The 23,784-nt window shown below is 43.2% G+C and overlaps 1 protein-coding gene across 2 annotated transcripts in view; it reads left to right on the top strand.

Moving 5' to 3' along the window:
• Window positions 1-1,596: 1,596 nt before the first annotated feature.
• SYK (spleen associated tyrosine kinase) overlaps window positions 1,597-23,784 on the top strand; it is a 108,146-nt gene continuing 85,958 nt past the window's right edge. Inside the window, exon 1 of one of the 2 annotated variants that reach the window (XM_027550359.1) lies at window positions 1,597-1,802. The gene's annotated coding sequence lies outside the window, so the exon portion shown is untranslated. The remainder of the gene's footprint in view (window positions 1,803-23,784) is intronic. The other variant, XM_027550360.1, reaches the window with a different exon arrangement.

Raw genomic sequence — 23,784 nt, 5'->3', positions numbered from 1 at the left:
TGGCTTCTCATATCAGCACTGGCTCTAGCTCACACAAGCTGGTAATTGTGGTGCATGGGTTTAGTTGTCCTTCCTCCCCCTCCCCAGGTGGAATCTTCCCAGACTAAGGATCAAACTCATGTCCCCTGCACTGGCAGATGGATTCTTAACCACTGGAAAACCAGGGATGTTCATAATTTTAACATTTTTTTTAAAAAATCATGAAAAGCAGGCTAGTTAACTTTAAGATGACTCAAAGGTGGGAAGGACTGTAGCAGTGCTAAAAGGTGGCTTAGAGATGGATGGAAAAACCTCATCTTATCTCCCATAATCATTATCTAAGGAAACATTGTAATCTTAGTAAAAAGCAAAACAGATTCTGTAGCCTCTGTTTAGACAACAGTGGCTATTTCCTTGGCTATTTGCAGTAAAACTAAGTCCTGTGGTTAACAAATAAAGTGAAAGTCGCTCAGTCCTGTCCGACTCTTTGCAACCCCATGGACTGTACAGTCCGTGGAATTCTCCAGGCCAGAGTACTGGAGTGGGGAGCCTTTCCCTTCTCCAGGGGATCTTCCCAACCCAGGGATAGAACCCAGGTCTCCCGCATAGCAGGCAGATTCTTTACCAGCTGAGTCACAAGGGAAGCCCTAACAAATAAAACCATAATAAAAATCCTTCACTTGAGTTAAAAATTTAGTGGTAAAAATAAATGGAAGAGAATGTTTCAGTGGAAAAGTCTGAGGGGTCCCACTGGAGTCTAAATGCCTCTTATTAACGTTTTTTTCTCCATGGCAACTTTAATCTAACACCCTATATATTTTATTTTATTGATTATATTTTGGTTCAGCAATGGTAGGCAGAGTTACCAGGGCAGCCAGGGTTTGGAAGCTGTTTTACGGGAAGATTCTAAAGAGGGCTAACAGGAAAAAAAAAGGGGGTGGGGGGGGAGGAGAGAGAACCAGGTAGGAGTTTTTAAACCATTTTAAAGACTACAGAGAAAGATGAAACTTTATTTAATTAAACGTCAGAACCGCTTGTGGTTAAGAGGGAAGCAAGTTTAACTCATTGTCAAGAACCTTGTAATAATTAAAGCCATCAGACAACGGATCGGTTGGACAGGCTGGGCTCACCCAAAGGTGAGCTGTGAAATCTGATGTTCGCTTATGTCAGGAGACCACCTGGGACGACGACGTGGGCCTTCTGACCACCAGTCAGCAGGAGCGTCTTGGGCTGGTGATTAGAAATAGACCACACTGTGACGAAGATTCTCTTCTCAAAAACTGCACCGCAAATGGGCGTGACCCTGAGTGCCTGTTGGTCCTTGGAAGAATCACGCAGCAGGCAGGACAGGTGGCCAGAGGGTCCAGTTGTTGGCCATGCCCCCTTTTTGCATATGAAGCCCCCTCGTCTGGGCTTTCTGCGCCCGGGGAGTTGGGACCGAGCGCCCACCTGGCTCCCTTCCCTGCTCCCCTCCGGCCTCCTGCCTCTCAGGCCGACCCCGCGAGCCTGGTTGCGGAGAGCTCTGGCCGCCGATCCCCTGCGCTGGGCGCTGGGGGCGCACCGGGCACACGGGGCGCACGGGCGGCAGGGCGGGCCTGGGGCAGCGGGGCGCGGCAGCTGGGAGGAAGTTCAGGGCCTGCCAGGGCGCGTTAAGGAAGTTGCCCAAAATAAGGAAGCGTCGTGCACTGGGCGACTGAGGTGACTCCGGCGATTGGAGCAGCGAGGAGGAGCGGGTGGCCCGGCACTGTGCCCGAATTGCCCCCGCGATCTCGCCCGTCCGGTTCTCGGAGCCCCGCGCCCCGCCCTCGCCTCACCTGGCACAGGTAGGTGGGGCCGCGCGATCCCTCCGCTTTGGCTGCCGGGCTTGGGAAGGCGGCATGGGAGGGGAGAAGGCGCCGAGAGAGGGAAAGATGCGGCCCTTCCTCCTTGGCCCGCACAAGACCTGTGCCCCCAAGCACACCCGGGCAGGTACGCTCAGGGCCTTCCTGCTTTGAAAATCGGAGGGAACGTTTGATAAAATATTTCGATTGAGAGTTAGTCGGTTGTGCCAGCTTTTCTCCTAAACCTAGTTAGTGTCTCCTGGGCTCCGGTTTCTGTACGGGAAGCCAGGGGCTGGGCCTGGGGGCCTGGGGGCCTGGGGGCTGTGCGATGGGGCCCCCAAACTCCAAGTGCTGCCGCGTGCGCAGCAAGTGCGGCAGCTGCTGGGTCCTGGAAGACTAGCTGGAATCCTCAGGCACAAGAAACTCGGTGTCGGGTCTCGGAAAGAACATATTTTCGTTTGGCCATTTACAGAAGTCACTGGAAAATTCCACTGAATTTATGGAAGTGACTCAATGTAGAGATGTTCGTACGCATGCAAAGGTTTTATTTATACTTTTACTACAGAAAGAGCAGTTGCATAAAAACATGACAGTTTCTGAACCTTTACTAAAATGTAGCATGATTGCCTTTTTTTTTCTTCCTTCACATTCTCGTGGTAAAATAACTTAATTAGCCAGTGAATGACTTGAAGAGCAGGAAAGTTTGGTGTAGTAAAATGCGTTGATTTTGAGTTAAAGATTTTTTTGCACTATGGCAGTATGGCTTTAAAGGGCTTCCCCTGTGGCTCAGCAGTAAAGAATCTGCCTGCAATGCAGGAATCTCGGATTGGATCCCTGTATCAGGAAGATCCCCTGGAGTAGCAAATGGGGTCTTCAGTATTCTTGCCTGAAGACTCCCCATGGACAGAGTCAGACACGACTGAAGCGACTTCACGCATGCATGCACGGCTTCAAAACTTTAAACCTAACCTACGTAATGATACAAAGGCGATTCATTTTTTGGTTTGTTTGGATATCAAGAACTAAAAAGACAACCACTGGAGAAGTTAGAGTTTGAATCTTTGGCCGTTTGCAATGCAGTTGCTTGGCAAATAGACTCCTTCATTGTGCAGTATATTCACAGGAACCAACCCAAGACACTCCTGTTGACTGGTGACCAGCTGGCCCTTACCATCTTGCCAGGTGGCCTTTGGAAACTGGATTGCAGATTATTTTAATGAGTTTGCCTGACTCCATCAAAGATTCCCATTGACCCAAATAAAACTGTTGGCTGGAGTTGTTCTTTTTCTTAAACCCTAGAGGTAGTTCTGCTGCTGCTAAGTCACTTCAGTCGTGTTCGACTCTGTGCCATCCCATAGACGTCAGCCCACCAGGCTCTCCCGCCCCTGGGATTCTCCAGGCAAGAACACCCAAGTGGGTTGCCATTTCCTTAGAGGTAGTTCAGTATGTAGTTAAAAGACTTGGAGATATCTCACATCTGAATCTTTGTGTTTAAAAAAAAAGGGGGGGGGGATGATAGAGAATTCCTGAAAGAAATGGAATTGATTCTAGTATGTGTTTTCTTTGTTGTAGTAAGAACAAATTCATTGCTGTTACTCAGGCAATATTTTCATTAGATGCAACTAAATTCCTTGATGTGCACACCTCTCTCCTGTCCCCGGATAACCAAAACAATGAATTTCACCTTTTTCTCAAGAGCACACGGAACCTTCTCCAGGATAGATCACATCCTGGGCCATAAATCTAGCCTTGGTAAATTCAAAAAAATTGAAATCATTCCAAGCATCTTTTCTGACCACAATGCAGTAAGATTAGATCCCAATTACAGGAGAAAAACTATTAAAAATTCCAACATATGAAGGCTGAACAACAAATGCTGAATAACCAACAAATCACAGAAGAAATCAAAAAAGAAATCAAAATATGCATAGAAACGAATGAAAATGAAAACACAACAACCCAAAACCTGTGGGATACTGTAAAAGCAGTGCTAAGGGCCAAGATCATAGCAATACAGGCATACCTCAAGAAACAAGAAACAAGTCAAATAAATAACCTTACTCTACACCTAAAGCAACTAGAAAAGGAAGAAATGAAGAACCCCAGGGTTAGTAGAAGGAAAGAAATCTTAAAAATTAGGGCAGAAATAGATGCAAAAGAAAAGAGACCATAGCAAAAATCAACAAAGCCAAAAGCTGGTTCTTTGAAAGGATAAATAAAATTGACAAACCATTAGCCAGACTCATCAAGAAACAAAGGGAGAAAAATCAAATCAATAAAATTAGAAATGAAAATGGAGAGATCACAACAGACAACACAGAAATACAAAGGATCATAAGAGACTACTATCAGCAATTATATGTCTTTGAACTAAAAGATTTAAATACGTGTGAAGTATTAGATGTTTTAAGTGAAAAATCTTGTCTACTAAAATTATTTTATCAAATTGTTTTTTTTTATCTACACTGAACTTTTGCTTTGAGCTGTTTAGAGAAATGTTGCAGATAGAAACTTTATATTTCTTTATTTTACTTTTATATAAATAAAAAATTTATTCTTTGTATTTAGAGTGCTTCAATATGTAGGATTTTAGGAATCATCTAAATAACTATAATGTTTTTAATGTTTTAATCCAGAAATAAAAATAAGGTGTTTATTTTATTTTATTTTATTTTTACAAGATATTTTTGTTGTTTATTAGACTTGTTTGTATTTGTGTGATTTTGGTGAGTTAATCAACAATTTTCATTATCTTTTTTTAAATATAAATTTATTTATTAGCTCTTTACCTTTCCTGAGGGCTAAAATTGTCAGAAAGTTCATTTTATCGCTAGATTTGCGTTTCAGAAACCATTCACCTTAGCCTTTTTTAGGTTTGTATTTATTGTTCTAAGTGCAGGTTTGATTTCTCTGTTTTTAAATCAAAGACTTCTTAATAGAATGTAACTTATGCAGCACATAGCACATCCATAATCATTATCCAAAACCCTGTGCCAAGATGATGTTTTGGAATTCAAGATTTCTCAGAATTTAGAATTCAAATTTAGAATATGAGTTTCAGCCTTGAGAAATCCATTTCTCAGAATTTAGAAAGGTGTGCAATGCAAACTGACGCCATATACGGCATACCACTCCAACACAGCCTGGGCAGCCTCCTGTAATCCCACGTGTTAATATTTCTGCACCAATAGTGTGAAAAGTCTCACTAAGTGGAATAAAGAGAGGCTACAAATACTGTGTGCCAGTTCAGGGCAAATGTTGTCACTTATGAGGTTCCCTACAAAACTCACCCCAAACCTTGTTTTTCAGAGCTTTGTAGAATTAGGGCTAAGGAACTGAGACGGTGTTAGACTTCATGGAGCTACTGTTTGGTTTTGAAAGCAACTTGCATTTCTGTTGCCCAACAAGTCATACTTTCCAGTAATTAGACAAATAGTTCCCCCGCCTTTACAGAAAGTTTGAAATAGCAAGACTTCCCTGAATTTTCAATGATAATTAAAATACAGATCTTCTGAGTGAGAATAGGATGTTTCATCCTTTCTTAGAGACTTTTCAACAGCAAAGTTTCTGCCACTCTGATTCTAAAAAAAGAATGCAAGAGTTACTTAAAGAGGAGGTATTATCACCCTTCACAACTACAGCCTGTCTTTGGAAGAAATATTGCTTCCTGTTCACTTTGTTCTATCTGTCTCCGTTATCTGTGCCTAAGGAATGGCCCAGTATTTTGTACAATCTAAGCTACTGTTTGCTTTCTCAGCCTTCCACCATATAGATTTTTTTCTGATTCCCTAAGTCACCCCCTGCCCCGCCCCACAATTTCTTCCACTTCTGGACTAATTTAGCAGCAGCAGAGTGGAGAGAAAATTAGGAACTTAGGCCAGTGAGTGAAATTTTTAAAAAAACATATATACGCTGAACATTGCTTTTCTTTTAAAGCAACTGAAATCAAAAGACAGAGTCTTAAAGAGAGACTGGAATTAAATTGCTTGACTTAATTATGTCTCACCATCTTACCTTTTACTTTGGAACTGAACAAGTTGGGTTTGCTTTTTTTCATTCAGGAAAAAAAAGAGACTTTTTTTTCCCTTCTCTTTAAAAGTGGGTGAAAAAGAGAGGAATTGTGGGAAGATTAAAAAAAAAAAAAACTCAGCTGATTGGATTTTAAAGGGACAGTTTTATTCATTCATTGTGGCTTTGCATCAGCAGGAATATTTTCTATTAGCTTAGAATTTTTTCTGGCAAAATGTTAGCTTGTATCAATTTGATTTTTTTCTTTTAAGAATTAATTATGTAAGTTTTGCCCTATGAATCCTGAAAGGTGGTTAAATTGAAATCTTAAATATAGTCAAATTTAGCCACTGCCAAAGACACCAATAGAAGGAAGAATATTTAGTTTCTATTACAGTAGGTTTAACAAATCAAAAAGGACTCTGTCTTGATTCTTTTGTTTCTGGGAAATTATGTATCTATTTGTGGTGGCTGCTAAAGGCTGAAGATAGGAAGAGAAAGGTGAGGATGATGTAACACCTCAGTTACCAAGGGAAGTGTACTGAAAACTTATGATGGACAGTTTCTGGTAAGTAGCTTTCTCTGTCCTGAGGGTACCTGGCTCTGACACTGGAATTCTAGCTTCTGTTGCTGGAGAAGGCAGTACCTCTCAGTGCTGTGCTAGAGCCCTGGAGGGGAGCACAGATTTGAGAGGACATTGGGCTTCCAGATTGGCACACTGTGTGTGAGGTATTTGATCTGAGCAGAGGCTGGGCAGACTGCAGGATTGACAAGGAGAGTGTAGGGCTGATGTCACGTAAGTGAGGCTTAGGCCTGGATACAGTCAGTGGGGCAGTGTGAAAGGATGGAAGAGGGCTGAGCACCAAATTTTAGAAAAAGTCACAATTTAAACATTGGTTTCTTTAGTTATACTCAGTGAGGCTACAAAGAGCATTTGAATATGCAACAATTAACCTTCTCCTTTCCCACTCCGTCTTCTGTCTTAAATGCTAAATCTTCATGCTGTGCTGGTCAGTCTGACAATTTATTAAATCTATCCATTTCTGTTCAGTTGTCATGGAAATGTTTTGGTGCAACCAGAGTTAATCTTTTTATTTAATTTCAATATATAACAATACCTTCCCATCCTCTAGTACTATTCCCCAAAAGCAATCTTTTAATATTTTTAGCTATTTCTTCTAGAATTTTCCTTCTTATTTCCTGACGCTGTGTTCACTTGCTTTTTATATATATATCAGTTTAGACAATGCTGACTTCCTATTCTGAGAAGTAAGGACATGGCAGTCCTAGGATAATTATTATTATTACCCAAGATAATCTTTCTGTGTGCTTCCCCAGTCGATGGCTCAAGGGGTAAAGAATCCGCCTGCAATGCAGGAGACACAGGAGACATGGGTTCAAACCCTGGGTCGGGAAGATCCCCTGGAGGGGGAAATGGCAACCCACTTCAGTATTCTTGCCTGGAAAATTCCATAAATAAAGGAGCCTGGCAGGCTACAGTCCGAGGGGTCACCAAGACTCAGACCCTGCTGAACACATGATGAATGGATGGCTGGAACCTTAGCTGATATTTACCTTCAGATTTTGTTTACTAATAGAGCATGTTGTACAGTATAGTTCTATTTTCTTTCTTGTACCTCAAACTGTTTTTCATGGGGTAAATTCTTGTTTCATTTTTGTGTCTTCTCAGTTGGTCCTGTGCCTGCGGTGGTTCGCTCCCCAATTCTCTGACATGAAGCTAAACTGCATCCCCCCCTCCCAACTCGGACTCAATTTCCTACTGAGGCAAATATATCAAGCACTCTATGAGTTCCATTTCTTTCTTTTTCTGGAAACCCCTGCCTCTTTGCATCAGTCTGACAGTTTCTTTTCAGTCTTGCTACTCACCTATTAATAACTGAAGCATATTTGGGGGTGTTGGTTAGCTAAATATATTTCTGCAAGTTGCTGTCCTGTACACATTTTGGAGTCTTAACTCTTATCAACATTCATGTACTTTTTAAATCCATTGTCATAATTGTTGAAAACATTTCCCCCAAACTTTTGATTTCTATGGTTATTTGCTTATTTGTGTAATTTATTACTTTTTGTAGTTTTTGGAATTTTTATACTTTCTCAGCTCGGGGCATATTCTGAATCATGCTTAGTGAAAGATTATTCTTAGCTCCAATTTAGCAGTTAGCATCTATATTTTAAATCAGTCTCAGTGTCACCTCTGTATTGCTCTGACCCTGATGTTTTATTATTTGATTAATGGGAATATGTACTTTCCTGGGAATGGGGACTCCACAGATTTTAAAAATCAGATGACTGGCCTCAATTCTCTTGATTTCTGAAGTGGGTGCTATGCAGTTTTAAATGGTATTTCCTAGGAAGCTTTCCTTGCTTAACGTTTCCTTGTTTCCTTATTCTTAGACAGAATAAAGCTGAGTAAGCAGGATCATTGTCCTGGGCTTGCTCATGGCGTTTGTACAGGTGGTGTGCATGGTCAGGGCACATGTCACTAAACTCTCACACCCGTGTGATCATGGGATACACTGGTTCTTGGAGCATCTTGTATACCGGGGCTCCCCAGGTCTACTTTGGGGAAAAGCGGGTAACCTGCTGCCCCTTTACAAGATCCTCAGGCTTTGCTTAGACGGAGGCAGAATGCTAAGTTTATTTTCATCTCAAACACTAAGAGTATTGGAATCACTTGATTGCCCTAATGCTTCAGTCACTGAATATTTTTTATCAACAGTGGTTGAGAGTACGGGGCCTGAAGTCTCATCGGGTTCAAATCCCACTGTTTTCAAGCTACTCTTTCAGTCTTTGTAGATGGAAGGATTACAGGGGATTTCCTTGTGGTGCATGGTGGAGACAACATATGCAGTAATCGTACCTGGCCTGTGGTTAGAACTGGCATAACGGTCACAGTCTTTCCCAGGTGGGTAGCTCTGGGAGTCTGCCCTGTAGTCTTGGCTGGAGACTAATAATAGCAGTCCCAAATAGGTCACAGATGAGTAAGTACTGTCTCTGAAGCTTTTTTATCTGACCTCCAAGATGGGAGAACTTTCTATCATTTTCTTTTTGAAAGGTGTTGATTTGCATAACTGATGTCTGAGTACATACCCATTGGCGAAGAATTCAGATATGACAGGTGACACTGGAACCCTCATTGACCACCACCCTTCGCCCCAGCCCACCCCAACTCAGGGAGGGCAGCTTGATGTACAGTGTTCTAATCTAGCATCCTGTGCATTCATGTGTGTATATATATGTGTGTATTTTTAGAAGATATAGTGTGTGTGTGTGTGTCTTCTTAATACCAGTGTCATCCTGCAACTAACTTTTTTAATCAACAGGCTTGAGGGAGCTCTTCTTATCAGTGATCCTTGTGTCTTATTCCAGAGCAGAAAATATGATTACTTATTGACAGACATTTAGGATTTTTCTCTAATTTTTGATATTATATACAAAGCTGCAGGGGATGCACTTTTTCTTTCATTTGTTCCCTCTCTTTTACCTTTTTCATTGCACTTCATGGAACTGACAAGTTGATCATTTGCTCAAGAAAGATCTTCAGCCCTGTCCATCCTGTTTTTCAGTCCAACTATTAAGTCATTTGTATTTTAGCAAATAGGCGGGCAAGCAAGGAAGGAAGGTAGTTAATTCTTTTATTTTTTAAGTGATACTTTAGGCTCTTCCAGATACTTGTTTTTGTTACTGCTTCCAGCATGGACATTCTCTTCATGCTTCGTGAGCTCTATCTCCTTTGACACCTACTCATTTGTTTGCCCATTTGGTTCCTTACCTTTGTGGGGTTAGCTTTCTTGTTGTGCTAGGATGTGTGCTGGTCTTATTTCAGAGATGCCTTTGGAGTTAGTTTTTAAGGCTGTGTATGTTGCATGGCCCTCTTTTTACCTGTCACCCATGAGGTGGGTCTGGAGAAGGGAATGGCAATCCACTCCAATATTCTTGCCTGGAGAATCCCAAAGACAGAGGAGCCTGGCGGGCTACAGTTGGTGGCAAAGCAAAGAGTCGGACACGACTGAGCGATTAACGCACACACACACATGAGATGGGAGGAGCGTGAGATGTGAACAGGACAGGATGAGCCAGTAACCACGGTGTGGGGTGCAGGCACTCTCTGTTCTTTGCAGATGTGGCCATACTCTGCCTCTCCAAATGCACGTCTTTCCTGCGGAGGGCCTTCTGCTGCTCTTAGGGGTACCAGCAGCTGAGGAGGTGTGGAGAGGGTTTGGCTGCCTGCCTGCTTCCCACTCTGCTTCTCCCACGCCTCACCCACCCCATCCCACCCAGGCTTTGTCCTCACCCACCCCATCCCACCCAGGCTTTGTCCTCACCCACCCCATTCCACCCAGGCTATGTCATTTCCAAGGCACCATGCCCTTGACTCTTTGCAGCCATCCCCAACTGCCTGCACTTAGGCTGTGGTTTCCTAAGTTTGAGCCCATCTTTCTTTGAGTCCTTCAAGGGTAGTGAGAGTTTCCATTCCACTAGCAATCTGCTTCCTTTGCTCCAGCATGGTTATGGATTTATATTCTATATTCTTGTTTTTAGTGCTGTTTCTTTTCTTTCTCTGCATTTTTAACTGCTGTTTATACTTGAAGGGGAAGTCCAACACTTCCTTTTTTTCAGCCACACCAATCAGCTGATGGTCATAGCTGTGAAGGAAGTAACAGGAAGGAGGAGGAAGGGGAGCTCCCTAGAGCAGCCGTGAAAGGCAGACTTGGGGGTTCTTTCATCTTCCCTATTGCCCTGGGAGCTGAGCTAGCCCTTCTACAGCTTAGGCAGGAACTGTTTCTAGAGAAAGGGCTGCATTGTCAAGTCTCTACTGATCATTAGGCAATTGCTAGTCCTGAATCATGTTTCTTAGAAGTGTGTATAAGGATGCCTGGTATGTTAGAGGGGGGAGGGATCTTAGGGACCATCTAATTCAACCCCCTGAGAAGCAGTGAGGCCCAGAAAGATGATGTCACTTGGACTTGTCCAGCCGCTAAGCAATGCTGCTGCAAGTTGAAACCTAAGACCCAGGTGTTTCTAATCCAGAATTAGACTCTGTATCCAATTCTCTAATGAGGAGCCTAAAGGGACCTGCTGTCATGCCTGGTGCTAAGATTTAAAGTCCTATCAGTGGAGGCAGCCAGAGGACAGAAGCCCAGTTTGACATGTCGATTTCACTCTTTTACCAGCAGTTTTAGAAAACTTGTTATCTTCACAAGTTTGCGTTGAGAAATTAAGCAAATTCAGTAGGAATAGGATGCAAAATTCCTGAATCCATGAGAGGTTAACGTGGGAATGTCTGATGCTTTTGCACATGCTGCTATCCAACTGAGATTGAGCTGACTTTCAAATCTACCACCCAGAGTGAACTAAAGTAACGTGAGAAGATTTAAGTAAGGTGTAAAAGGATACTTTGAGCCTTTGTCTGCTCAGATATCAGGCTGATATCTCTGCCACTGTCCCCACACAGGATAGAATCACTGCTCTCTGCACATGTTATTGTTGAGAGGGTTGGGAGGGGGCATACATGGTGTCCTGAAGATCAGAATGAAGCAGGAGATAAAGGAAAATTTCAAGGGAAGTTCTGTTCCATGGTGGAAATATTTGTGATGCAGGTGGGATTTCAATGGTTAGAGTCAAAGGAAGGCAGGTTGAAAACTGCAGGGGAAGGATGCCTTCTAGAAAGAAGATAGAAAAGTCATGCATGTTTCCCCAAGAAGCCAATACCTGCAAAAATATGTGCAAGATATTCCTTCTAGCTTATCCATTTTCCACAGAAAACTCTGGAAACTATCCACATTCATTAATAGAGGAATGGTGTATTAGTTTTCTAGGGTCCCTGGAGCACAGTACCACAGATATTTATCACATCACAGTCCTGAAGGCTGGAAGTCTGAGATTAAGGTGTGGGCAGAGATGGTTTCTTCTGAGGCCTTTTTCTTTGGCTTATGGATGGCGTCTTCTCTCTGTATCTTTACATCTTCTTCTCTCTGTGCATGTATCTGTAATTTCCTCTTTTTATAAGGATATCAGTCATAGGGAATTAGGTCCCATGCTAATGACCTCATTTTAACTTACCTCTGTAAAGGCCTGATTTCCAACATCCCATTCTGAGGTACTGGGGGTCTGGACTTCAACATATGTATTTGCAAAGGGAAGTAGTTCCTCCTACAACAAGTAGTTAAGTGGAGCCTGCCACCTCACCCCCCACCCTGCCCCCCCCCCCCCCACACCGTGGACTTGCTATGTAGCCAGAAGAGCATGAAGGAGCTCTCCATTATCACGATGGAGAGATTTCTTAAGCCAGCCAAAGTGAGCTCTGTGCACAGAAGGTTATGAAACAAGATGTACATCACACATAAAACTAAGCAAGTTAAAATGTTCACAATACACTCTTCCTTCCACCTTAGACTGGCAATTTTATTTTTTAAAAAAATGAAACCTATGAGACCCAAAGGAAAAAAAAAGAAAAGTAAGAATGATGAAGAGAGACAAATTCCACAAGATCTTAAGGGAAAACTGCAAAGGAACGTGGGGCAACAGACGCAAACTCCACATGGAATTTGGTGCAAAGCAAGGGTGGCCTTTCCCATCAGTCAGGAAAGGGAGCGTAGGTTATTAATTATTGGTCGTGAGAAAGTTGACTGATGATTTGGGAAAAATAAAGCTTTGCTCTGTGTACAAAAATAAGTTCTGGATTGAACAAAGAATAAAAATATAAAGTGCTAGAAGAAAAAAATTGAGTTATAAAATAACTGGAGTGAAGGCCTCTCTAAATATGGTAGAAAATATGAAACCATAATAGAAAAAGGTTGATGAGTATGATTTTCTAAAATTGCAAACAAGTCCTTATACAAAGGGAAAATATAAATAAGTGAGGGAAGAAAAACACAAAAGATACATTTATTTTCAAGGTCTGTGGTAAAGGATTAGTAGCTTTCATAGGCAGTGCTGTGCTGTGCTTAGTTGCTCAGTCATGTCCGACTCTTCAACCCCGTGAACTGTAGCCTGCCAGGCTCCTCTGTCCATGGGATTCTCCAGGCAAGAATACTGAAGTGGGGTGCCATACCCTTCTCTAAGAGATCTTCCCAACCCAGGGATTGAACCCTGGTCTCCCACATTGTGGGCAGATTCTTTACCATCTGAGTTACCAGGGAAGCCCTCATATGTAGTGAGTTCTTATCAATGAGAAAAATAAACACATTCCAGTAGAAAGATCAGTCAAGGACACACACAAGCAGCCCAAAATGCAAATGAGCCAAAAGCATGAGAATATGCTTTGCCTCTCCGTAAGCTCACGTTGCTTTAAGGGTTTACTGTATGGTGAGACGTGGGGAGGGACACTCCCACAGGTCAGCACCTGCAAGGCGGCTGGGTAATGTCTTTGGAAATATAAAACACACATGTGTTTTGACTCAACAATTTCACTTTTAGGAACTTATTACATGCATAAATTGATAAAACTGGGGAAATATATATATGCATACTGTAACTCATTGCAACATTTTATTTTGCAATAGGAAAGAAAGAAGGAAGAAAGAAATTTGTATCAGGCTTGATTAAATGAACTGTAGTCTCTCCATATACTGGAATCATATGTGGTCTTTTTCTTAAATGTGGAATCTTATAAAGTAAAATATAAAAATGTTCAAGTTAAAAGCAAGATGTAGTATGTCACTATATTTTTAAAAATGCATGCACATAGCAATGTAGGCTACATTGGAATGTTATTTGCTATAAAAAGATGCAGGTCTGCTTATACCTGTGTGTGTGTGTGTGTGTGTGTGTGTGTGTGTGTGTGTAAATATGTAGAGAGATTCTAAAGCAAAGGCACCAAACTGTGAGCAGCAGTTATCTAGTGAGGGCAGCAGGGGAATTGGTTTGGAGAAAAAAATGTGAAATGTGCATTTTTACTTTGCATACAGATGTTTTAGTGATTGTAATGAAATGATGAGGTTTGTTTATGGGGCTGGAGGATAAGTAGGAAAGGACTGGAAAAAGAATTAATTCAAAAACAAAGTATCAGTTATGGCTGTTGGGACCGTACTGTCTCCGAGGTGTTAAGTTTGGAGAGGTTGGGCAGTTTGCCCAGAGATGTACAGCCAAGGTTTGCAACATGCCTGTACACATCCATCATCTGAGCTTGTCTCACTCACTGATGCCCAGGCTGCCTCCAAGGTTTCTGACGTGGTCTGGCATGTGACCTGCCTTGGATATTTATTGTTAAGGTCTCCTCACCCCTCTGGCACCAAGTGCAGCAGCCAAGGTTGAGAACCACTGGTTTAGAATTAGTTTGTGGGATTGTATAGCACACAAGCATAGCCTGACACAGTTCCACCAAATGTGATTTTACTGGTACACTGGGTATTGTGGCAGCTATGTGTGCCTCTGATTGAAGAGACTCTGAGCATATTAGGTGGTACATCCCCACTTTGTGTGTGTGAGAGAGAGAGAAGGGGGAAAGGGAGAGAGAGATTGATTGAGAGAAGAATGATTGAGATAGAGAGAACTCACATATTTTTATGCTTCAAGCACTCTACTCTTTGGAAACTTGCACTCATAACATCTGGAGGCCTGTGGAAGTTTGGGAAGCATGAGTGAGAATGTGAATGTGCTCTCAGCACCCTGCTGTGAGACTTGTAGGAGGTGAGAGCACCTGAAATGATTGTCCAAGAAAGAATGTGTGCACTGGTCCAATTAGACAAACCACTCATCACATTTTTTACCCAAGATAATGTGAACGATTATCTTTCAGACCAGTTTTTCGTTACTCCAAGTCCACTGGCCTTATTTACTCTCAGACAGTGTTTTGTCTGCCTGTTTCATGTGAGATGGTTTTTTTCTCATGAGAAGGATGTAAATAGTCTTGCTCTGGGTGAAGAGCTGGGGCCTGGGTTTCCTGGTGGCTGTGGCTGCTGGGCTTTGAAGGCTGCAGCAGATGTTGACGGAGGGGCCACTCTCTGTGTGGACCATTTAGGGACTTCCCAGGGGCTGGCTTCCCAGGTTCTGGGCTTCCTGGTACTGACTCTGTCCATCCAGGCATACACGTGGGAGCACTGAGCAGCACCCACATGGGAAGCCCCAGGGGCTCATACATGCACTCACATTTATATTGTGTAATGAAACTTCTAGGACCATGACTGTGACCTATAAATGTCCAGCTCTGAAAGTCTGTCTGGGAGGCGGTGTGGGTGATGGGAGCAAGCCAAGCCCATAGCTCTGATTCTGTTACCGACCAGGGTTTGTGGCCTCCTTAATCAATGGAAAGTGGTCAGAGCCCAGACAAGAAATTCAAACGAAGCTTTATTGGGGCACCCACAGCAGTGGGGAGTAAAAACAAGGAACAGTTTTCCTTGCTTGCTGCCCTAGTGAAAGTGCTTTACTTCCTTATATGAAGTGAGGGTAGGGGTGGGTCCAGGGGTCAGACTGGAGGGGTGGCTTAGGTGCGCTGCCCATTCCTTTAGTGGTGTTGAGTGCAGGGCGCATGCACAGTACCCTACTTTTGCTTTCAACCCACAGCTTTTGTTCCTGGCACTTCAAAAGTGATGGTTGAGGCTTGTAGGTCTTTTTTGTATCTCATCCATAATTTGCCCCAACTGCACATGCACACAGTTATTTTAGTCCCTTACAGCTTCTCTGTAATTTTTTGCTTAAGGAGAGGTTTGTCCAGGTACAAACACTGCAGCAAAGGGTCCCAGGACCCAACCTGGGCTAGGTGTCCTCACCTGAGCTAGATGTCCTCACCTGGGCTAGGTGTCAGAGGCGAGCAGCAGGCAGTGCCCAATTCCATCATTCCTTGAAACTGCTTCAGCCCTGGCCACCTCATCACCAAAACAAGGCTGGAAAGACCTCCCCCAGAGTGACTGTGGCTCCAGAGACACTCTGTGCAGAGCTCTCAGCAGACTGGCTTGCAGACAGGTAGGTGCTCTGCAGAGCAGTCATGGTTGGGTAAAGATAGTCAAGGAGCTATGTAGCCTCTGGTTGCCTGGGGATTGAAAAGGAGGGTCTGTCAGGGGCAAAATGACATTAAAAGACTTTATGGGAAGGTCACAGAAAGAGTCAAACCTGGGAAACGTAGTAAAAAGTGGAGACATCACTTTGCCAACAAAGGCCTGTATAGTCAAAGCTATGGTTTTCCAGTAGTCATATACGGATGTGACAGTTGAACCATAAAGAAGGCTGAACACCAAAGAATTGATCCTTTTGAACTATGGTGCTGGAGAAGACTCTTGAGAGTCCCTAGGACTGAAAGGAGATCAAACCAGTCAGTCCTAAAGGAAATCAACCCTGAATATTCATTGGAAGGACTGATGCTGAAGCTGAAGCTTCAGTCTTTTGGTCACCATCTGATGTGAAGGGCCTACTCAGTGGAAAAGACCCTGATGCTGGGAAAGATTGAGGGCAGGAGGAGAAGGGGACGACAGAGGCTGAGCTGGTTGGATGGCATCATCAGCTCAATGGACATGAGTTTGAGCAAACTCTGGGAGATAGTAAAGGAGAGAGAAGCCTGGCATGCTGTGGTTCATGGGGTTGCAAAGAGTCAGATGTGACTGAGCTACTGAACAACAACAACAACACAGAAAGAGTAGCTCTGGCCCAAGTGTCACTTGACTCTGAAGCAAGTGTGTGTCTATTCTTTGGTGGTGCCCTGGGGAACCCTGCTGGGTTTTAACAGGCAGCTCTTATGGTGTGTTCTCTCCTGTCCCCAAGTAACTGGACAAGGACAACCAGCTCAGGGGGTCCTGGCAGCACTCTAACCCTGAAGCTCTAAAACACAGTATGGCATTATTTTGGACCCCAGTCGTGTACTTTTACATTGGTTTGGAGACCATGCTGAGGACATTGTTGTGAGCTCTATGCTTCCAGCATGGGGCCCTCTGCGCATGTGTAGAGACTTTTAATGTCCCCTCCTTACATTTCAATATGTCACATATAGTTTGAATACAGTAAGCTAGGTATTTGGAATAAAGTGTGTCTCTTGTTAATTAAGAGAAAACCTAGAGCCCCAAGCTTGGCCCAAGTAGAAAAAACATCTGGAAGGGAGAGGTGTCTGGACCACACAGTGTGTTCCTTGGGGTGAATTTATGAGATTCCCATTGCTGACCTGCAGTCCTATCGCATTGGTCCGATGGAGGAACTGCCTGCTGCTCACCTCTGACATCTTGCCCAGTTGAGGACAAGTGGCCTCTCTCCAGCTTCCCTGGAAAGGATCTAGAACTGTGCTGCTCAGAGCATTGCTACCAGCCACATATGGCTGTTTATACTGCAAATGCTTAAAATGAAATAAAATGTAAAAATCAGTTCTCGATCACAGTGGCCACATTTCAGGGGTCACTAGCCTCATGTGGCAGGTGGCTCTGTGTGGGGCAGAGTAGAACTAGTATCTCCACTGCAATATAGTTTGGGGACAGATTAACCACTCTGTGTTATACCTGAGCCCTATGGGGTCCTTCCTGGGGAGTGAGGAGACACAAGGTTCTATCCCCCACACACCGTTCCTCAGTCTTGATACTGCTGTGTGTCAACAGTGCATTGTTGCACTCTTTTCCATGTGTGGATCCTGGGTGCTTCCTGTTTCTTTAAAGGACTCTAGCCTCAGAGGTGATGGTGTCAGCAGGATGCCCACATCCCTGAGATGAGACCACAAGAATCAGGTCTGGCCCTTTCATTCCCAACACAGCAACCTCCATCACACAGATACACACACAGCACACATACATGTGCATGCACACACATGCACACGTGCACACACCATGACAGTCTAGTTTAGTGACAGGTCACTCACATAGGGCCTGAAATGGTTCCCAGTTGTGCTCTTGGAGCAGTCTAATGGGAACCCCATCTTGGAGAATACTAAGTAATATATCCTGGAGTTAAGCACGCTTGGTTCGGTATAGTTTCTGAAAGAATAGGCTCGTTTTTTGTTCAAGAGGATTTAGAGTTAATGGGGAAAATTTTAGTACTGATTAACTTCTCTGCAGTAAAATAGAAAATCCAATGCCATTTCCTCAAAATACCTGGAATCCAAAGTCTGTCCATTTTAAAAGAAAGATTTCAAGAGGGAATGTATTCTTCCTCAAGGCAAAATGAGGAATACTGCAATGCTGATCACATGACCATGTTCTGTTCCTGCCAATACAAGAAAACAAAAGACTCACTTCTGGGAATGGAACGTGACCACGTGCATTTGAGAGCTCCGAGGGCAGTGGAAAGGGCAAGGCGGGCTGAGAGGCAGGTGCATCCTGTGGCAGGCAGCACCCGTGGAGCCTGTGATGGGGAGGGGATGGGCGGAGGGACCCACCCTGTGCGGGGGACCCACCCCAGCTGGGCACCTGCCCGGTCCCCAGGCTCCATCTTTGCTTCATCCTCATTCTGGGCGGCGTTAAGAGAGACGTGACATTTGCCTGTCTCTGAAATTCCTGTGCTGCTCAATTTCGGGAGAGATAAAACACCACAAGTGAAGCAGTTGGACGGGTTTGCGAATTATAGAACTTCCTTTCATGATTCAGCCCGACATCAGGAAGTGCAGCAAAACGTGTGAATTCCCAAGCGGACTTCATGCCCCACCCCACCCCCGGCCGTCACGCACGCGCGATGGGCTAGGAGGACTTGGGGGCAAGACACTTCTACCTGAATCGCTGAGTTAGCACAATCAGTATGTCTAAAAATCAGTGTGTGCGGAGGCTGTACTGAACTAAACATGATTTCCTGAGTGCCTTTCTTATTTCTTCTTTAGAATTCTGTGTAAACCTTTGAATTTTCTACTCTTTCCATTTTTCTTCCATTCAGTAGCCCACGCTGTTGCTCACGTCATCAGCCAGCTCTGTTTGGGCCAGTTTTGAACCTTCGGTACAGAGGCAATAATTCTAGAATAGTGGTTCTCTGTCCCCGCTGCTCACGAGAATCACTTGGAAAATTAAACAGACAGTGCTATCTGGGCCCCACCTCTGGAAGTTCTGAGTTTGGGTTAAGGCACGATCACCAGTACTTAAGGTACCCGGCTGGTTGTTACCTGGGTCCACGTGAAGAATCACTGTTCCTGCCTAGAGCTTTGCTATTGAACTTACTGCTGAAAACATTCTTCTGTGATTTTATGTGCTCACCCAACACTGGGGCCAGCAGCACAGGCCCTCAGACTTTAGACTCTGTAGGCTGCTGTACCGACCTCTGTCCTCCCACCCCCATCTGCACAATAAGAAGCATCTGGAGTGATTTTGAAGCAGTCTTGGAGGTGTAATGGGTCTGCTTGGCCTTTGGACTCTTGGCAGAAGCATTAGAACCTGTCTACCACCCACAGTAATTTTAGTCCCTGTCCTGAAATTGTGATGTTTGTAACCAGCCCTTAGCCCAGCTGAACCTTTTGTTTCTGGTCTAGACATGCCCGACCCCTCTGGGAACATCTGCCCTCTGTCTGCTTGCTTGGAGCGTGGCTGACAAGAAGTCTAAAGCCCAGAACTTTCCTTCCTTTCCTAAGATCCTGGATAAGAGAATCCAGGGGAAGTTGAAATTTAATTGAAACTCTAAACATCTTTCCCACCCCTTTATTTAAATTCTCTACTTCAGGAATGTCAATCTTACACACTTTGGTTCTCCTCTGTCCTTCTAGTCTTCTTCTGTTGTATTCTTCCACTCTTTGTTCATTTCATTCTTTTCAAGCTACTCCATCCTGTCCATGGCCTTATTCACAGTGTTAGTATCTGTTCTCTTTTTTTCTGTTGGAAATAACAGACATCATTTCTTTCCTGTGTTTCCCCCTGATTGCTGGCTTATTTCTCATGACTTTTCTTGCCTCCCCACCTCATCCTCTGCCTTTTGTGTCTCCATTTAGAGCTACTGTTTCTAACAGTGGCTGTTCTGTTAAGTCCTTTGGCTCCATGGTGGTATGTGTGGCTGTGATTTCATCTGCCCCTTGGGACGATTTTCCAGCCAGTGTTCTTTGTGTGCTGTTTGTTTCTCTTGTTGCTTCTCTCCTTTTTTTCCTCTTAGTGTCACTGTACAGACACAGGTAAGTTCCTCATCTCGGAAATGAATCATGTCAGGGAGAGGCCTAGGATGTGTTCTAGCCTAACAGAATCTTTTCCTCATTTTCAGTAATGCTGTGTGTGTTTCTGTGTGTGTGTATGTGTGTGAGAGGGAGGAGAGAAAAGGAAGGAAAATGGAAGGAAGGAAGAAGGAAAGAAAGGAAGGAAGGAAGAGAGAGAATTGGCTAAACCTTTACTTCTTTCAGGGTGGCTGCCAGCCATTCAGAATCTCCTCTCTACCCCCAGGGGATGGCTGGCTGCCTTCCACCTGCTCAGTAGAAGCCCCATCTCTGCAGGCTTTGGGGTCTGCAGAAGCACCTCTGCTTCCTTGACCATCTTCCTTAAAGGAATTCATGCTCCCAGGACAAAACTTTGCTGCATTTTCCTGCTCCCCTCAGATTGTTGTTCAGGGTGAGTGGGGTCTATTAGTTTCATGGCATTTCTCTTGTTTTTTCTAGAGGGTGATTTTAGAATGAAGGGAATTGTGACATCTTTACTCTATCAACATCCAAGCTATCTGATATTTTGATATTTATCATATATGACAACCTAGCATGTTTGGCATTTTTATGGAGCAACTACATTTCTACAGGAACAGTTAAGAACAAACACACAGAAAACAACTTCAGAATGACCAAAAAACTTCATGTGGCACTCTTTGCTTCTGCCAGCCTCTCCAATCTACCTGTCCAACCGAGGCTGTTTTGTTGGCTGGTTTCTTGATCTGTTCATTATATTGATTCACTGAATACCTCTCACCAGCCAGGAACGGTGCTAGGTGCTGGGGCTATTGCAGTAGCCAAGATCCCTCTCTGCACTTAAGCTGTTTCCAGTCAAGTTGAAAGAAGGAGCAGGCCCAGCACCAGGACTTGATCAGATATGATCTCATTTATTCTTCACTGCAACCATTTAAAAACTTCAGAAAAGTGCAACATCACTCATAATTAACAAACACTGCTGATTTACCATTTTTTCCCTTTCTTTCCTCTAAAAGAAGAGCATCCCAAATAAAGTAGAAGTTGTACCCTTTTTGAGGAGAGTAACTTCCTAAGGCTGGAGAGCTGGTGAGCAGCAGGGCCCTCTGAGTGCAAAGTCTGTTTATTCCCTTACTTATTTGCTGCATTGCCTTGTGTATATGGCATTGATTATGACATGTGAGCTGTACAGCTCATCTACAGCAAACATCAACACCTACGATAGTAAACCAGACAGACTTTTTTTTTACACAGTAGACTGATTTTTAGTAAATGTAATTACTGCTTACATTTTTTGAGAGTCCCAAGACACATCTTATTCGAGAGCCAGCAAAAAAAGGAAAACGTGGTTATCAGGAGGGAGCTGAGATGAATTGAGATATAAATTTCCAAATATTAGTATCTCTTAACCCTTGTAGTGATGTTTTACAGTAGCCTGTACTTTCCCATCTACTTTGTGACCACTGAGCCCCCTTGTGAATAAAAAATGAATCTAAGACTTATATTTAGCTTTCCACAGGTTCCATATTTGTAAATTTGCCTGCTCACCAAATTTTTTCTGTGACCCCTGAATCAATACCCATGATGCTTCTGTGGCCCTTTGTGGACACATGCAGAGCAGCAGAACACTTGAGTCATCTGATGTGCTTGTCCCTAGCTTAGGCTGAAAAAGGTGAAGTTCTGCCTTCTAGTCTCAGCTCACCCTAAGAATGGTGCTCTTTTTGACATCAGTTGAGTAGTGTATTTTTTGTGCTTTTTTTGATGATTTTACAGTTTAAATTGATCCCCAAACACAGTGCTGAAGTGCTAACGTGCTGTGCACAGGAAGGCTGTGATGTACCTTAACAGGGAAAACACGTGTGTAGGGTAAGTTTCCTTTTGGCATGGGTCATAGGGCTTTTTTGTGAGTTCAATATTAATGAATCAACTATATATATATATATATATATATATATATATATAATACAAGATTTCTTTAAACAGGAACATCCAGAAAACAAGGTTATGTATTATTTGGTTAATGAAAAGATAACATGAGACTCTTAGGAACTTAGCCATGTATTGCCCCTTGTAGCAATGGGTTCAATATTTGCTAATTCAGTGTTAGTGGCAACTTTATAAAACATAATTACCACAAATAACTAGGAATGACTGTTTTATTTCATTTTTGTACAAATCAGGGAAATAATTTTTAAAACCCAGTTAAATGTGATTGTTTTTATGAGACATGGTTTTGAAACAAATGGACTATTTTATAATCCAGTGAACATCTCCTTAGCCTTGCATTTTGTATAGTTATTAAATTAGCAGGTTTTTTCTTGAACTCCTACCGTGCGCCTGTCACTACTCTGGTACCAGGAGGACATTGGTGAACAGGTTCAGAGGTCAAATGAATCCTTTTAATTCATCAGAATTTAAAGTCCTAACACTAGGACTTCCCTGGCAGTCCAGTGGTTAAGTCTTAGCCTTCGAGTGTAGGGGTGCAGGTTCGATCCTTGGTGGGGGAGCTAAGATCCCACATGCTGTGCAGCCAAAAAGCCAAAGCATTATTGTAACAAATTCTTTAAAGATTTTAAAAATGGTCCACATCAAAAAAATCTTAAAAACAGAAAACATCCTCACGTTTCGCCAAGGTCATTTCTGTTTAAATTTGATAGCAAACCTAGTGATTTCTCAAAATAAGAATCAGATTCTTACATTAGTGTTTTTCTTATGAGAGATTAATTTTTCATAGCCAGTATTTTTAAGTAAATATCTTTATCATAACCAGGGACTGATTTTATGCCAAGTTCCCTCCCAGCTAGGTGCACAGTGGGAAGCTGGTAATAATATACAGTAATATGAACCCACCAGAAGGTCCTTGTGTCTCACTGTATTCAGACCCTCAGTCATCACAGCTCATATTTGGCCTAGGCTGACTCAGAGGCTGTCAGACAGAAACCCCTCTGCACAGCAGGGTGCCAACAAGCGTTTTCCTCCAGTGATGTCTTTACTGCATCATACAGCTTAGGTGCAAAAAGACAGGTCCACGCCTGGAACATGCCTGGGGAGCCAGCACTCTCCTTGTACAATACTCAAGACAGCTTCAGGGTCCCACTGGAAACAGGCCAAAGATTTGGTTTTTGTCAGAAATTTATAGTTCCCCCAGTCCACATGCAATTTATAAAATAAAATGCTAAGTAGCATGAGTATAAGCAGTGCTGCCTAAATAGGTGGGCACCACCCAGCCAATAGGAGAAGGGCATCTTCTAGGGGGAGCAGAACTTATTTTTTAGGTGGGAAATGTTGAACCTAAACAATTCTTGTGATAAAGGTCATCTGTTCCTTGGAGGGTAAAATGGTAGTCATTTTAACAGTTGGAGGTTTCTGTGAACAAAATATTTTAGGTAACATCATAATAGAGAATATTTTGTTTCAGGCTCTGTGTTTTCAAAGTTTCTTGTACCTTATTCTTTGATACGCTCCATCACTTTATGTGCTTGGAGAGGGGGTGTTTGGGTCTAGCAGGCTGTGGTCATCCCCACTTTTTCCAGTAAGACCCATGTGCTGTGCTTAGTCACTCAATGTCCAATTCTTTGAAACCCCATAGACTGTAGCCCAACAGACTCCTCTGTGCATGGGATTCTCCAGACAAGAATACTGGAATGGGTTGCTATGCCCTCCTCCAGGGGATCTTCCTGACCCACGGATGGAACCAAAGTCTCCCACATTGCAGGCGGATTCTCTACCATCTGAGCCACCTGGTTAGCCCTAGTAAGACCCATAAATCCACACTTTTTCCAGTAAGATCCATAAAGCCCAGAGATGTCCTTGTGGATAATCATGGACCCTCATGCCGTCAAAGTGGTGGTTGATAGGGACAGGCTTAAAATTTGTCTTTAAAGCCCATATTATGCAAGATGGGTTTTATGCTCTTTTTTAAAAAAATTTTTGCATGAAAAAACTTACATTTTTATCTTGAATATTTTCTAATAT

Source organism: Bos indicus x Bos taurus, chromosome 8, assembly GCF_003369695.1.
Source record: "Bos indicus x Bos taurus breed Angus x Brahman F1 hybrid chromosome 8, Bos_hybrid_MaternalHap_v2.0, whole genome shotgun sequence".
NCBI lineage: Eukaryota > Metazoa > Chordata > Mammalia > Artiodactyla > Bovidae > Bos > Bos indicus x Bos taurus.
The sequence above is the reverse complement of the archived record's forward strand: the minus strand, read 5'-3'. Positions and strand labels throughout refer to the sequence as shown.